The sequence below is a fragment of the Manis javanica genome, chromosome 16 (genome assembly GCF_040802235.1).
Source record: "Manis javanica isolate MJ-LG chromosome 16, MJ_LKY, whole genome shotgun sequence".
NCBI classification, from domain to species: Eukaryota; Metazoa; Chordata; class Mammalia; order Pholidota; family Manidae; genus Manis; species Manis javanica.
The window spans coordinates 55,672,845-55,687,307 of NC_133171.1; the positions used below are offsets into that span (position 1 = coordinate 55,672,845).

The 14,463-nt window shown below is 46.2% G+C and overlaps 1 protein-coding gene across 18 annotated transcripts in view; it reads right to left on the minus strand.

Moving 5' to 3' along the window:
* The window catches only part of PPARD (peroxisome proliferator activated receptor delta), a 117,531-nt gene that overhangs the window by 43,126 nt on the left and 59,942 nt on the right, over positions 1 to 14,463 (minus strand). Inside the window, exons 2-3 of one of the 18 annotated variants that reach the window (XM_017668649.3) lie at positions 5,393 to 5,548; positions 4,571 to 4,672 (exon numbers count right to left, since the gene is read on the minus strand). The exons of 16 other annotated variants lie outside the window; for them this stretch is intronic. The gene's annotated coding sequence lies outside the window, so the exon portion shown is untranslated. Of the gene's footprint in view, positions 1 to 4,570; positions 4,673 to 5,392; positions 5,549 to 14,092; positions 14,273 to 14,463 lie in introns of those variants that run through there. One more of the 18 variants, XM_073224150.1, reaches the window with a different exon arrangement.

The window sequence follows — 14,463 nt, forward strand, 5'->3', positions numbered from 1 at the left end:
GCGATCCCTGTGAGCTCCCCGGGCAGATGAGGAAAGGGACTAAAAGCCCGGGCCCAAGGAGCCTGACAATCCTTTCAGAGAACCTGTAAGAGGATGAAGCAGGGCTAACATTCAAAATATATAAAGAACTCACATGCCTCAACATCCAAAAAAAACAAATAACCCGATTAAAAATTGGGCAGGGTCTTCAACAACTGTTGAAGGTGTTGGCAAAATTGGACAGCTACATGCAAGAGCATGAAACTGGATTATTGTCTAACCCCATACACAAAAGTAAACTTAAAATGGATCAAAGACTTGAATGTAAGTCATGAAACCATAAAACTCTTAGAAGAAAACAGAGGGAAAAATCTCTTGAATATAAACATGACCAACTTTTTCCTGAACGCATCTCCTCAGGCAAGGAAAACAAAATAAAAAATGATCAAATGGGACTACATCAAGCTCAAAAGCTTCTGTAGCAAAGGACAACATCAGCAGAAAAAAAAGGCATCCTACAGTATGGGAGAATATATTAGTAAATGACATATACAACAAGGGATTAACATCCAAAATATATACAGAACTCACTAGCCTCAACACCCAAAAAGCAAATAACCCTATTAAAAAATGGGTGGAGGATATATGAACAGACACTTCTCCAAAAAAGAAATTCAGATAGCCAACAGGCACATGAAAAGATGCTCCACATCGCTAATTATGAGGGAAATGCAAATTAAAACCACAATGAGATACCACCTCACACCAGTTAGGATGGCCAACATAGAAGAGACTAAGCACAACAAATTCTGGGGAGGATGTGGAGAAAGGGGACCCTCCTACACTGCTGGTGGGAATGTAAGCTAGTTCAACCATTGTGGAAAGCAATATGGAGGTTCCTCAAAAAACTAAAAATAGAAATACCATTTGACCCGGGAATTCCACTCCTAGGAATTTACCCAAAGAAAACAACTTCTCAGATTCAAAAAGACATATGCACCCCTATGTTTATCGCAGCACTATTTACAACAGTCAAGATATGGAAGCAACCTAAGTGTCCACCAGTAGATGAATGGATAAATAAGATGTGGTACATATACACAATGGAATACTATTCAGCCATAAGAAAGAAACAAATCCTACCATTTGCAACAACATGGATGGAGCTAGAGGGTATTATGGTCAGTGAAATAAGTCAAGCAGAGAAAGACAAATATCAAATGATTTCCCTCATTTGTGGAGTATAACAATGAAGCAAAACTGAAGGAACAAAACAACAGCATACTCACAGACTCCAAGAAGGGACTAGTGGTTACCAAAGGGGAGGGGTGGAGGAGGGTGGGTGGGGAGGGAGAAGGGGATTGTGGAGTATCATGATTATTGCACATGGTGTGTATGGGGTCATAGGGAAGACAGTATAGCTCAGAGAAGACAAATAGGGACTCTGTGGCATCTTACTACACTGACAGACAGTGACTACAATGGGGTATGGAGGGGACTCAATAATATGGGTGAATGTAATAACCACATTGTTTTTCTTGTGAAACCTTCAAAAGAGTATATATCAATGATACCTTAAAAAAACAAAAAAGGGCAGGGACCTGAACAGACACTTTTCCAAAGAAGAAATACAAGTGGCCAAAAGGCACATGAAAAGATGCTCCACATCACTAATCATCAGGGAAATGCAAATTAAAACCACAATGAGGTATCACCTCACACCAGTTAGAATGGCCACTATCCAAGAGACAAGAAATAACAAATGCTGGCAAGGGTGCAGAGAAATAGGAACTGTCCTACACAGTTGATGGGAATGTAAATTGGTGCAACCACTGTGGAAAGCAGTATGGAGGTTCCTCAAAAAACTAAAAATAGAAATGCCATTTGACCCAATAATTCCACTCCTGGGAATTTACCCAAAGAAAACGAAACCCCTGATTCAAAAAGATATATGCACCCCTATGTTTATTACTGCACTGTTTGCAATAGCCAAGATATGGAAGCAACCTAAGTATCCATCAATAGATGAACAAAGAACATGGGTTACATATATACAATGGAATATTATTCAGCCATTAAAAGAAAAGAAATCTTGCCATTTGCAACAACATGGATGAGTCTAGAGGGTATTATGTTCAATGAAATAAGCCAGGCAGAGAAAGCCAAATACCAAATGATTTCACTTATTTGTGGAATATAAAAACAAAGCAAAACATAAGGAATAAAACAGCAGTAGATTCAGACACTGAGAAATGACCAGTAGTTACCAAGGGGTAGGGGTTGGGACAGGTGCAGGGGGAAAAGGGCATAATAATTCTCAATGACAATATAAGTTGATCACAGGGACCACTGAACCACAGTGATGTACATCTGAAACCAACATAAGATTGTACATTAACGATACTTTAATGCCAGGCCTCTGAGGAGCTGTGTGCCCTGGGCCACCTTATGCACCCCTAACACTCCTAAGCTGAGAGAAGGCTATTTTACCATGACCAGAGGAACTGTTTTCAGTTTCTGGGGGAACAACCAGTCACCTCTTGAAAACAGATGTGGTTCTAGGCTCTGGCTAGAGTCTCAGATTTGACACTGGGGTTCTTGGCTTCCGAGAGGGCGTCCCTCCCAGCCTGGAGCTGTGTCTTCTGACTGTGACCTCTTAAGGACCTGCTAAAGGGAGTGGGGACTGCAGTTTGGTTGCTCTCAAACCCACACACATCCCTTGGGCTGTTTCATATTTAGATGTCACCACTGTGCTGTGGCCCATCCCTTCATTTTTCCAGAAGCCAGACATTTTCACACAACTCTGACTGTTCCATGTACAGCTGAGCTCTGTCCATTTACCCAGCAGCCAAGGCTGCCCACACCCCGCCACTGTTCCCAGTTTGCCTAGCCAGGAGCTGCTTTGATCCCCTGGGCCCTCCTCCCACCCCCTGGGCCCAGGCCCACAGGCTGGATTTTCATAGGTAGCTGCCACCCCACCTACCACTGTCCCTGCCACAGACCTCCTTCTCCTCTTCCTTTCTTCAGCCCTGACACTAGAAAAGCACACCCTGGCACTAGGTTTAACTTTCATGTGGCTGAGAACCTTGGGTTTGCCACCTGCCAGCCTTGTGTCAAAGCCAGAAACCCTCTGGCTGTATCATAGCTTCAACCCACTTAAGAGTCTGGTGCTGTCCTCACATAGGACAAGGGTCCGGCAGCCAGAATGAGGGGGTACTGCTCTGCTGCCCTTGGACAAAAAATGGAGTCTCTAGCAAAAAGAATTTCAACAAAATAAATGCCTGGACTGCTCCGAGTCTGGTGTGCACATGTGATGTTGTATGTATACCCCCACACACATGCCTGCCATGCAAGCAGCCCCACTGCTCCCACTCTAGTACCCACTCTCTTCGCTCCAAGAAGAAACTAAGGCCTTCTGGGAGCTGGGGGCAGGTATGACTCCATCCCTTTCCACTGGGCAGGTGAATTTCATGGGCAGAGGTAGTCAGGAGCTTAACCCAAATGACCCGGAGCTTTAGAGAGGCTTGCTCTGGGCCCAGCACCAAGCCACCTGGGTCCTAATCCCTCCCACCAAGTCCGTTCATCCCAGGGAACGGAGCTCCCTGAAGCCCATCCGCAGGCTGCATGCTCTGGGCGGGGCCAGCCAGTGGACTGGGTCCCCACCCACCCATGTGCAGCCTGAGAAGACTCTCCCTGCCCCTGGCCTCCAGCTCAGCACCTCCATCACAAGGTGCCAGCCTCCATTCTACGACACACCAGGCTCTGTGTGCACAATGTATCTAATCCTCACAACAACCCTGAGCGTCAAGCACTATTATTATTCCCACTAACTGATGAAGAAACTGCAGCACAGAGAGGGAAAGTAACCGGCTCAAAGGCCACACAGTAATTGGGGGGGCAGGATTTGAGTCTAGGCAGAATAGCTCAAGCCTGAAGCACTTTGCTGCATGTCTAGCATGTGGTACTGGGTAAGAGTGGACCAGATGATATGTCCCTGCCCTGCTGGATCTGGAAGGTGCTCACAGTTTCAGCCTGGGGCCATTACCCCTGAATCCTTTGTCTAGCTGCCAGTCCCCAGCTGTTTTTCTATGGAGAATACCCTGATCAAAGCTTTCTGGATATTCTCTACCAGAAATGACTGCTTTCTGCTAAAGACAGTCATAGGCTCCGCTCTGGCCCCAAGCTCCTTCTGTGGCTCCATCCCACTGACCCCATGTTCCAGCATCACTCCCTGAACAGGGAACTCACACTGGCCTCAGCCTGGAGTGCTGCCCTTTCCACTAGCTAAGGCCTACTCTTCCTAAGACCCAAATGCACGTCCTTCAAGAAGCTCTCCTTGACTATCTCCATTCTGTTCCTTCCCACTGCAACCCTGACCCAGATCTGCGATGACTACAACAAACTGCAAAGCCCATTAACTGGTCTGGCCTCACTACAGTTGTCAGTTTACCAGCCAATGCCCTCTATCTTGCTGGGGTAGGTCTTGCTGGCGTTTAGTGAGTGCTCAATATATACTTGTTCAGTGAATAAACAGACTAAAACATTAACCTCAGGTACACTGTTTTTCAGTTACAGCATTTGCCACTCTTACCAGTTTTCATGTATTACTGTTCTTAATATGCTCCACTCCATAGATGCTAATTCCACAGGCTTCTGAGTTCAAATCCTGGCTCTGTTCCTCCTTCTCTGTGACCTGGGAAAGACACCAACCCCTCAGAGTTTCTCAACCCTAAAATGGGGATACTACCACCTAACCTGAACAGCCACCATTAGGATTAAATACCCACAAAGCAAACGCTTAGTCATGCTGGGCACAGAGTAAATGTCCCACAAACAGGGACTGTGGCTGCTGCTATGGTCATCACTTTTGGGGATTATATGGAGCAAGTGATAAACCAGGTCTAGAAACGTGCTAGCCTACTGGAATCCCAGGGACCTGAACAAACAGAATTTCCCAATCGACTGCCTTACAATAAACTGTGAGAAGAGACAACTGACAGGGAGCCCCTCCTCTGGGCAGGTTCTTCCCTTTCAAGGAGATGGGCCTAAATTCTCCTCCACTCTCTGCCCCACCTCTCACCGTGGATGACCCAGCTGCTGCCATTTCCTCCTTCCCCTCATTGCAGGGGGATGGGGGTCAGTGACTTCCAGAGAAATGGCAGAGGTTGCCCCATCTCCCTGGCAAGTACTTTCAGGATCAGCAGTGAGAGAAGCCATGGGAAAATGGGTCTGGGTGATTCTCTCAGGTGATTAATGATTAATGAATCATTACTCTAGGTAGTGTCTCAGTGCCCTGGTTTTCCAGACTAGTAACTCCACAGTGCTCTGTGCTCCCCATTTGCTAATCCAAGTCACCCCACTCCCTTCAGGGTGCACGAGAGGATGGTGTGGCCTTCTTGCTGGGTGAACTCACCCCAGTGGGTCATCTGAAGCCAACCCCCAGGAGTGGCCTGGGGCTGGTTTTGTTCAGAGAGTGCTGGAGCCAGAGAAAAGACAGCCAGGAGGACACCCTGCCCTTCACATTCTGTAATTCTTCCAGTTCCACGAGTCAGCCCCTAATGGAGCTAAACTAAAATAAAAGGAAAAGGTAGAGAGCTACTGAGAATGTGCCTGGAGAACAGATCTAGTGGGAGAGCGGGCTGTGCACCCAGGATCAGCGAGGGGCCTAAGCGTGCTCCCAGCCACCCACCCAACGCTGTGAGGAGGGTGCATGTGCTGAGCGGGCCCCAGCTGCCTCTGACTGTAACCACTGACGTCTGAAGGGATAGTAAAAATCTCTAGTTTTTACAGGCCACAGAATGTCAATGATGTCAAAACATGTACACAATGCAGAGAAACAAACCTGGAAAGACTGGCCCAAATTGCTAACAGTACTTTTCTCTGAGGAATGGAGTTACAGGTGATTCTTATTTTCTTAATTGTATTTTTCTGCGTTCTCCAAATTCTTTGCAGTGAGCATGGGATACTTTTATGATGGGGGTTGAGAGAGAGATATTTTAAAAATTGTTTTGAAGAAAACTGACTGATATTCTAAGAGAGAGTGATGAGGTGAAAGAAAGGCCTGCCAGAAGAGACTCAGGTTTCTGCTACTGGGAGCCGAAGACAGTGGAGGGCCCCTCACTGCTCAGGGGCTTCTAATGGGCGGCTGTGCCACGGAGCACAGGGCGGCACCAGGGCACCTTTCTAGGACCCTTCCCACCTGTAGACCTCAAGTGCTATGGCTCCTGAAGCTGTCAATGTCCCTCCACTCTTCTTCTGGTCCCTGCCAGCTGCTGCCAGCTTTCATTCACTCGTTAAATAAATATTTGCTAAGCACCTAACAAATCACCATGTGCTAGGCCACATTAGTTAAGTAACCAAAATAAATATGTAACTGTGAATGATGCCCAGGGCTCTGAAGGCCAAATGCCAAGTGCAGTGGGGGCACACGCAGAGCACGCAAACCCAGTGTCAGTGGTCAGGGAAGGTATTCCTGAGGACATGGCCTCCGACTGGGAGGCAGGCCAGTAGACTTACAGGGCAGTGGGGGAACAGAGAGGGGAAAGGGCCCCATGAAGGGAGGACAACAGACCTCCTGAGAGCGGCGAGAAGGGACATGTGGCTGGCATGCATAGCATGAGGGAAGGCTGGTCCAGCTGAGGCTGGGCATCACTTGGGACCTCCAAGGACAAGTTAAGGGTGTGGATCTTTAGCCAAAGAGCAGCAGAGAGACTAGGGTTATGAAGAGGATGGGCAGGATGAGAGCTAAAATAAATTTCTCTGTTGCTGTGGAGGACGGACTGGAGATGATTTCAGCCAGGCTGTGAGGTTACAGCAAACTCCAATGGGGCGCTGGCAGAAGGGAGGCCACCTCCCAGAGCCTTGGAAGGCTGGGTATGGGAAGCAGCTGCCTGCTCTGTTCCTGGGAAGATGCAGGCTGTCAAGGAATGAGGTCCTTGCAAAGAATTGAGGGCTTCTTCTGCTGCCCCACCTGTGCTCTCACTAAACAAAATGTCAGAGCAGGGTTAGATGATCTCAGGGTCCCTTCCCACTCTGACCTCCCTTGACTCCAGCCTTTCATGCTGTTCTGGTCTTAGCGATTCCTGGCTATGATATACACACATATCTGGGGAGCAGACATGACACTTGGCACTGCTTGGAAGGAGGCCAGCTGGCACCAACAGCCACATTCCTGGCCTGACTACTCTATCCATCCAAGCCCCGCAAACTCTGACATACAGCTGTTGGGACCAGCACACCAAACTGTGGATCAGTGGCCCTGATCAGGGGCGATGTGGTCACTGGGCATGGACTAAACACCACTATTCACACCATTTTTTTTTTAAACAATCAGATAGGACATTGGCCAGCCGTTTCAAGTTTGTAAAGTGCCTCCATGTACACAATCCTATCTAATCAACCCAATGAGAAGAGCGTAGACAAGACTAACGTGTGTGTTGGGTACCTAGAATGCATTCTTTCATTTTAACACTACAAAGGCCTCTGAGGGAGGCTCTCAACTGCTGCTGGCCACATGAACAAACTGGGTGAGGGACAGAGGACAGTGGCAAGGAAAGGAGCAGTGTCCTGTGGGGGTGGCCAGGCCTAGTGAGAGGGAATGAAACTAGCCGGCCGGGGAGAAATGGGGCTCAGCTGGAGGAAGAGGAAGCAGACATGGGGGCCAACAGGACTGAGCGGTTTCGGAACCTCCTCAAGGGGACAGGAGACACACAATAACCCTACAGCTAAGCCAGGATCAGTCAATTTTATCTAGGAGAAACTGTGGCTCCCAAATTCAAGCTTCACCTAAAAATGTTCAGGTCCTTTGACCTTTTAAGTGCCCTCATAGGAAAATGTACCAGGCTGTTTAATACACTGTTATACAGGAATGGTTAAATAAATCAGGGCACCCTGAGAAAAAGGGAGTATTATCCAGCCATTAAACTCACGTAACTAATAACTTGTTAAATAAAAAATAGCAGAATACAAAACTACTTAGACAGCATGTTTCTCATAAAAATGACTCAACAAAAAGAATGGAAGGAAGTTTCCTTGTATGAACAGGGTGGTGATTTGTTTTTGTTTTTTATTCAAGTGTTATTAACATACAATTTTATATTGGTTTCAAATGTATATCACAGTGGTTCAACAATCCTGGTCATCAACTTACACTGTGACTGAGAATTATTGTGCCCCTTTACCCACCCCCTGCTCGCATCCCAACCCCTCCTCCTTGGTAACCACTAGTCACTTCTCAGTGTCTGAGTCTGTTACTGTTTTTTTCCTTCTGTTTTGCTTTGTTTTTATATTCCACAAATAAGTGAAATCATATGGTATTTGTCTTTCTCTGCCTGGCTTATTTCATTGAGTATAATACCCTCTAGATTCATCCATATTATTGAAAATGGCAGGATTTCTTTTCTTTTAATGGCTGAATAATATTTCATTGAGTATACGTACATGTTCTTTATCTGTTCATCTATTAATGGACACTTTGGTTGCTTCCATACCTTGGCTATTGCAAATAGTGCGGTGATAAACATTGGGATGCATTTATATTTTCCAATCAGGGATTTTGTTTTCTTCAGGTAAATTCCCAGGAGTGGAATTATTGGGTCAAATGGCATTTCTATTTTTAGTTTTTTGAGGAACCTCCATACTGCTTTCCACAGTGGTCGCACCAATTTACATTCCCATCAACTGTGTAGGACAGTTTCTATTTCTCTGCACCCTTGCCAGCATTTGTTATTTCTTGTCTCTTGGATAGTGGCCATTCTAACTGGTGTGAGGTGATATCTCATTGTGGTTTTAATTTGCATTTCCCTAATGATTAGTGATGTGGAGCATCTTTTCATGTGCCTGTTGGCCACTTGTATTTCTTCTTTGGAGAAGTGTCTGTTCAGGTCCTCTGCCCATTTTTTAATCGGGTTATTTGTTTTTTGGGTGTTGAGGCATGTGAGTTCTTTATATATTTTGGATGTTAACCCCTTATCAGATGAGTCATTTCTGGGACAGCGATTTGTTTCTATGTCACTGCACTTTTTAAACTTTCTATACCAAATGTGTACTATCTCCATCTTACCTCCCCTGTCAGAGCACTGTATTTATTGCTGGATCCTTCCTCCTTTATACCTTTTCCTCACTTGGCTCCCCGGTTTTCCTCCAACCTCACTGGCTGCTGATCCCAGTCAGCAATTTTCTTCCTAATCTCTAAAATTCTCTTGCGTTCTTCATCTGTGCTCCCTCCCTGCCTAATCTTATGCTGGCTCATAGCTTTCGATACTTTCATTATGCTGATGACTCCCATATTTACTTCTCCAGTCCCACCTTTTCTGATGTCTCCACATGGATGCCCAGTGGGATCACAAGCCTAACACATCCCAAACCAAGTTCTTGATTTTCTCTTTGATTTATTGAGAAGTCCCAACTCAGTAAGTGGCAACTTCAACCTTCTAATTGGTCAGACCAAAATGCTGGAGTCAGCAAATCCTGTTGGCTCTGCCTTTAATAAATACCCAGAATTTAATCACTCCCCACCATCTCTACTGCTGTGACTCAGGTCCAAGCCAACATCACCTCTTGCCTGGATTACTCCAATAGTCTTCTAACTGGCTTCTCTGCTTCTCACTTTACCCCAATACTCTGCACACAGCACAGTAATTCTTTTAAGTCAGATTCTGTCCCTCCTGTGATCAAATCCCTTTAGAAGCTTCCTGCCCATCTTCACACTGACCTGTGGGGCCTTCAGGAACTGGTATCTCCACCTACTGCTCCCCCCTGGCATGCTGTGCACCAGGCATATGGCAGGCTTGCTGGTATTGAACACAGCATGCATATCTTGCCTCAGGGCCTTTGCAATTGTTCCCTCGGGCTGAAAATGTTCTTTCCCCAGATATCTATACACATGACTTGCTGCCTCACCTCCTTAAGGCTTGGTGAAAATGTGACCACTCAATTTAAAATCATCCCAGCCCACCCTCAGGTACTTCCTGCTTCAATTTTCTCCATAGCTTTTATCAACATCTGGAATAGTGTGTGTGTGTGCATCTGCATATATATATATCACATATAAGTATATATGCATAAAAATATACATACACGTACATACATATGTGTATTTTTTTTGTTCACTGCTTGTTTGTTTACATTTGTTTACTTCTTCTTATCTCTCCCCAAATGAATATAAACCCAAAGAGGAAGAGATTTTAATGTTAGATTCAGGCTGATCCTCAAATCTTATGACTGATTAACAGATAGTAATCGCTCCATATATATTTGCTGAATAAATGAGTAACTTTTTTTAATATATGGTTTTTTTATTAAGGTATGATTGATATACACTCTTATGAAAGTTTCACATGAAAAACAATGCCGTTACTACATTTACCCATATTATCAAGTCCCCCACCCATACCCCAGTGCAGTCACTGTCCATCAGTGCAGCAAGATTACACAGATCTACTATGTGCCTTCTCTGTGCTACACTGTTCTCCCCGTGATCCCCCACACCATGTGTACAAAACGTAATACCTCTCAATCCCCTTCTCCCTCCCTCCCCACTCGCCCTCCCACACCCCTCCCCTTTGGTAACCACTCGTTCCTTCTTGGAGTCAAATGAGTAACTTTTTATAACCGGAAAAGATTTCTGTTCATAGGCCAGCCTGAAACAGCCCTGCAGAGATAATTTGTTCTTGGGCTTCAGTTTTCCAGGTACACCTGGGCCTGCTTTCCAGATTATTCTAGTCAAAAGAGGAGCTCATCAGGATTACACTAAACTGGCAGAGATGCAGTGGAGGGGAAGACAAACAGCTGGTTGTGGGGGCTTTGTTGCAGTCTAGCCAGCTCTGTTGCTAATCTGTCAAGTGACCTTGGGGAAAGTAGTTCATTTTCCCCTTGGAGAGGGAATATTGGGCACTTCAATCCCTCTCCTTCTGAATCTAAAATCCTCTCACTGAGCAGACCTCAAAAGTAGTACTCAGTGGGCTCAGTAGTACTGAGTCTCAGTCACTCATAGGCCTCCCCACCAATTACCCTGAGATTGTAGGGGGTGGGGAGTGGTGACAAATACTCAGGTGCCTTTAAAGTGCTTACATTCCAGTCAAGGAGGAAGATACAGCCAATACCTGCAACCACACAGGGAAGGCCAAGCAAATGGGGAAAGGAAACAAGGGTGGCTGAGTCCTGGAGAGGAAATGGTTTCTCTAGAGGCCTCAAGGAAGGTCAAGGTCAAGGAAAGCTGGGTCATCCAGAAATTATCTCAACAGTAAAATATGCTCATTAGAGAAGACACTTGAGAGTTCAGAGAAGGAAATACAATTAAGGAGTACGCAGGTTAGTTTTTTGAATAGACAGAGGGGTAGGGTGTTCTAGGGAGGGGAAATGCATGATCCCAGGCTGAGGAGAGGTTGGTTGAGAGAAACACAAGAAGACTAGGGTGGCAGGGATCAGAAAAGGCTGGGAAAGCAGGTCACAGCCAAATGTGTGCAGAGAACCTCCTACAACTCCTCCTGCACAGAGCCCACCCAACTTCTGCTTGAATCAAATGTACACAGCATTTCTATGTGCTAGGCATTATTGTAAATTCCTTACCTACAGTAACTCACTCAGGCTTCACAGGTGAGAACTATCAAGCAGGTACTATTATCATCCCCATTTCCAGATAAGAAAACAGGAGAAAGGAAGAATTAAGTAATTTCCACAGCCCCTGAGCCAGGATGCAGAACCAGGAGCCTGTCTGCCTGCATGGTGGGAGCTCTCAACCATTTCACTATACAACTCTCGCTTCCACTCCAGAACCCCTCCAATGCTAAAGCCTCCTATACCATTGGAAGTGGGCACTTCCTCCAACTAACTTCCACTCCTGGTCCTGTCCTATCTGATCTCTGGCTAGCAGGTCTTGGCCTGCACCTTCTCCCTTACCCAAGCCATCTTTTCCAGGTGAAACCTCTCAGTTAACACAGAAACCTTTCATTTGACAGATCTGGACCCCTCCTCTTCCTTAGTTTATCATGCCCCCTGAAGTGTAGTTCCCAAAACCCCCCAATAATCACGACGAAGCTAAAGTGTTGGAATAGCAATACTTTAAATCTGAGGAGCACATCTTCTATTTTTCTCCTAAGTCAACTGGGTGGTGGGGCAATGTGTCATGAGATGCCTTCCTCTAGACACCATCTGTTTATTAGACTTTGGATAAGGCAATTCAACAAAGTATAACAAATGCCCAGGTCCTACTGAAATCCTTATATCCAGCAGGACTCCTCTTCTTGGGAGGTGTGGAGATAGTGGGACACAGTGGAGAGAGCATTAATGCTGGATGATACAATGAGAATACTCCCAGCTCCATCTTTACTATGCTGTGCATCTCCAGGCAACATTTTGACCTCTCGGGCTCAGTTTTCCCAGCTGTAGTATGGGACTAATATCCACATGCCTTCCCTAATGGAGGCAGCAAGGCTAGTATGAGATATTAAATGTGAAAACATTTGCATCATACAATTTACATGCCATAATGTTAATGATGGTTATCTCTTCTGGGTAATTTTTATTTCTTCTATTATTGCTTATCTGATTTTTCTAAATTTTCTATAATGAACATGTGCTATGTTTACTAAGCAAAAATAGAAGAGACAAGGTTTTATAAGAGCATGAGACATCATTATTTTATAGAGTAGCAAGAAGAAGCAGAAAAAGCTGAAGAAGTCTATGGCAAGATGCAGCGTTCTGGCACCTCCCTGTCATGTAACACGCTGCCAACCCTCAAAGCAGCAGGCGGCACAGGTGTGATACCAGGGCCGGGACACAGGGCTGGAAGGCACCAGTGAGTGGTCAAACTGCACCGCTGCCTGCTGCCATTTTGTTAACACAGCAAGAGTGAACACACACTTGCCCAACAATGTAAACAGCTGTGTCGGGAAGACAGTCTGCGACGGATGGGAGGGAAGGAGAAGTGTGATGGGAGCAGATGAAGGGTTTTTACAGTTTTAGTTGTACTTGTTTTTAGAACAATCACCAGTGTCTTTTGTGGTGCAGCTAAGTAGAGGAGTCAAGAGTTTCCTTCAAAAGCTCTTTGCTTTCTCTCTGACCGAAGCTGTGGCTCTCACTTGGGGGAAACTGGCTCAGGAGCTAAGGGCGATACTGACACCAGAGGAATGCAAAGCTTGATGGTGTTGGATCTCAAAGATATTTTCAGTACCTGCTTTCTGTTCTCCTTTTCCTTTGCAAGGACACACCTATCTGGCTGCTTTCTAAGGTCCCAGATAAAGGCTTAGCTAACAAATATTTGAAAAGCATGAAGTTCCCCAAAGAGGAAAAGGAGAATCAGAGGTAAGGGAGTGAAAGGACATGTAAAACAACAGTATTCAAATCTCAGGGAGCCCAAAACAGACTTTTTACACATCAAAGCACTTTGCAAGAATCAGAAAATTGGCCCATGCCCTTACCTTCCTTGACAGCCTGCAAGTACTCTCAGTGAGATCTTGCAATAAAAAAAACTACAATTTCACTCTTCAGAACTGAGAGCCAGGAGGGGTGTGTGTGTGGGGTGAGATTGGGAAATGCCAGGACTGGAGTGACTTAGTGATGATACTGGGGAATTCATTCATAAAGTGGAGGGCTCCCAGCATGGACTTCAGCCCCAGCTGGCAGGATGGAGGAGGGGCTCCCTGGAAAGAACCCCGCAAAGCACCACTCTCCTCCAAGTGTCACAACCAGTGCCGCTTTCCCTCTGGGTTCCCTCCCTCTGCCCCTGTGGACCTGGTTACCGGAGCCCTTGGGGCTCTCCAAGATGCAGTGCTCAAGGAGGCTACGAACTAAGGGTAGAAGAACCCTCCTCAGCTCTCCTCGGGGCCCACACACCATGGCCTGTTCCTCATCAGGCCACTTTAGCCCTGGTCCTGAATTCAGCCCTTTCTCAACAGGCCTATGAGGATGAACAACGCAGGGAACAGCAGCTAGAACTTGGGAAGGCCAACTCTATGGACTCACAGCTCTACAGCAACAGAATGACAACACGGCCCTGACAAACCACAGCCTGACTAGGCCGAAGCCGTGGTTTTCCTTAAAACAACTGCTCCAGGAAGGACACTACAGCAGCATAAGAAGAGACACTACCACCAAGTGCTCAGGGGTTACTTGCCTTGAGGAGAGCTGCTAGCTGGGAAGATGACAGGTTGGTGGGCTGCCAGAGCAGATGGTCAGCAGGAATAGTCCTGGAATACTCCAGAGTTACCGCCACAGCCCTCCTTTTTGGCTGCCTCCTTGAGAGCCTCCACCCAAATCCCTGGTGTCCAGAGCACACAGGCTGTGCCTCTTCACCTACAGAGACCTGCTTGGCAAGGTTCTGCACACCTTTCCCCCATCAATACTTCCTGTTTCCCTCCCTCCTCTAAGGAACCCAAGCAGGCGGAGGCGTTGCCTTACTCCATCCATCTAGGCTGCCCTTGGGATTCATGGGCCAATTTGGGGTTCCTGGGCACTGATCCTAACATGAGCCAACGCCAGGTATGT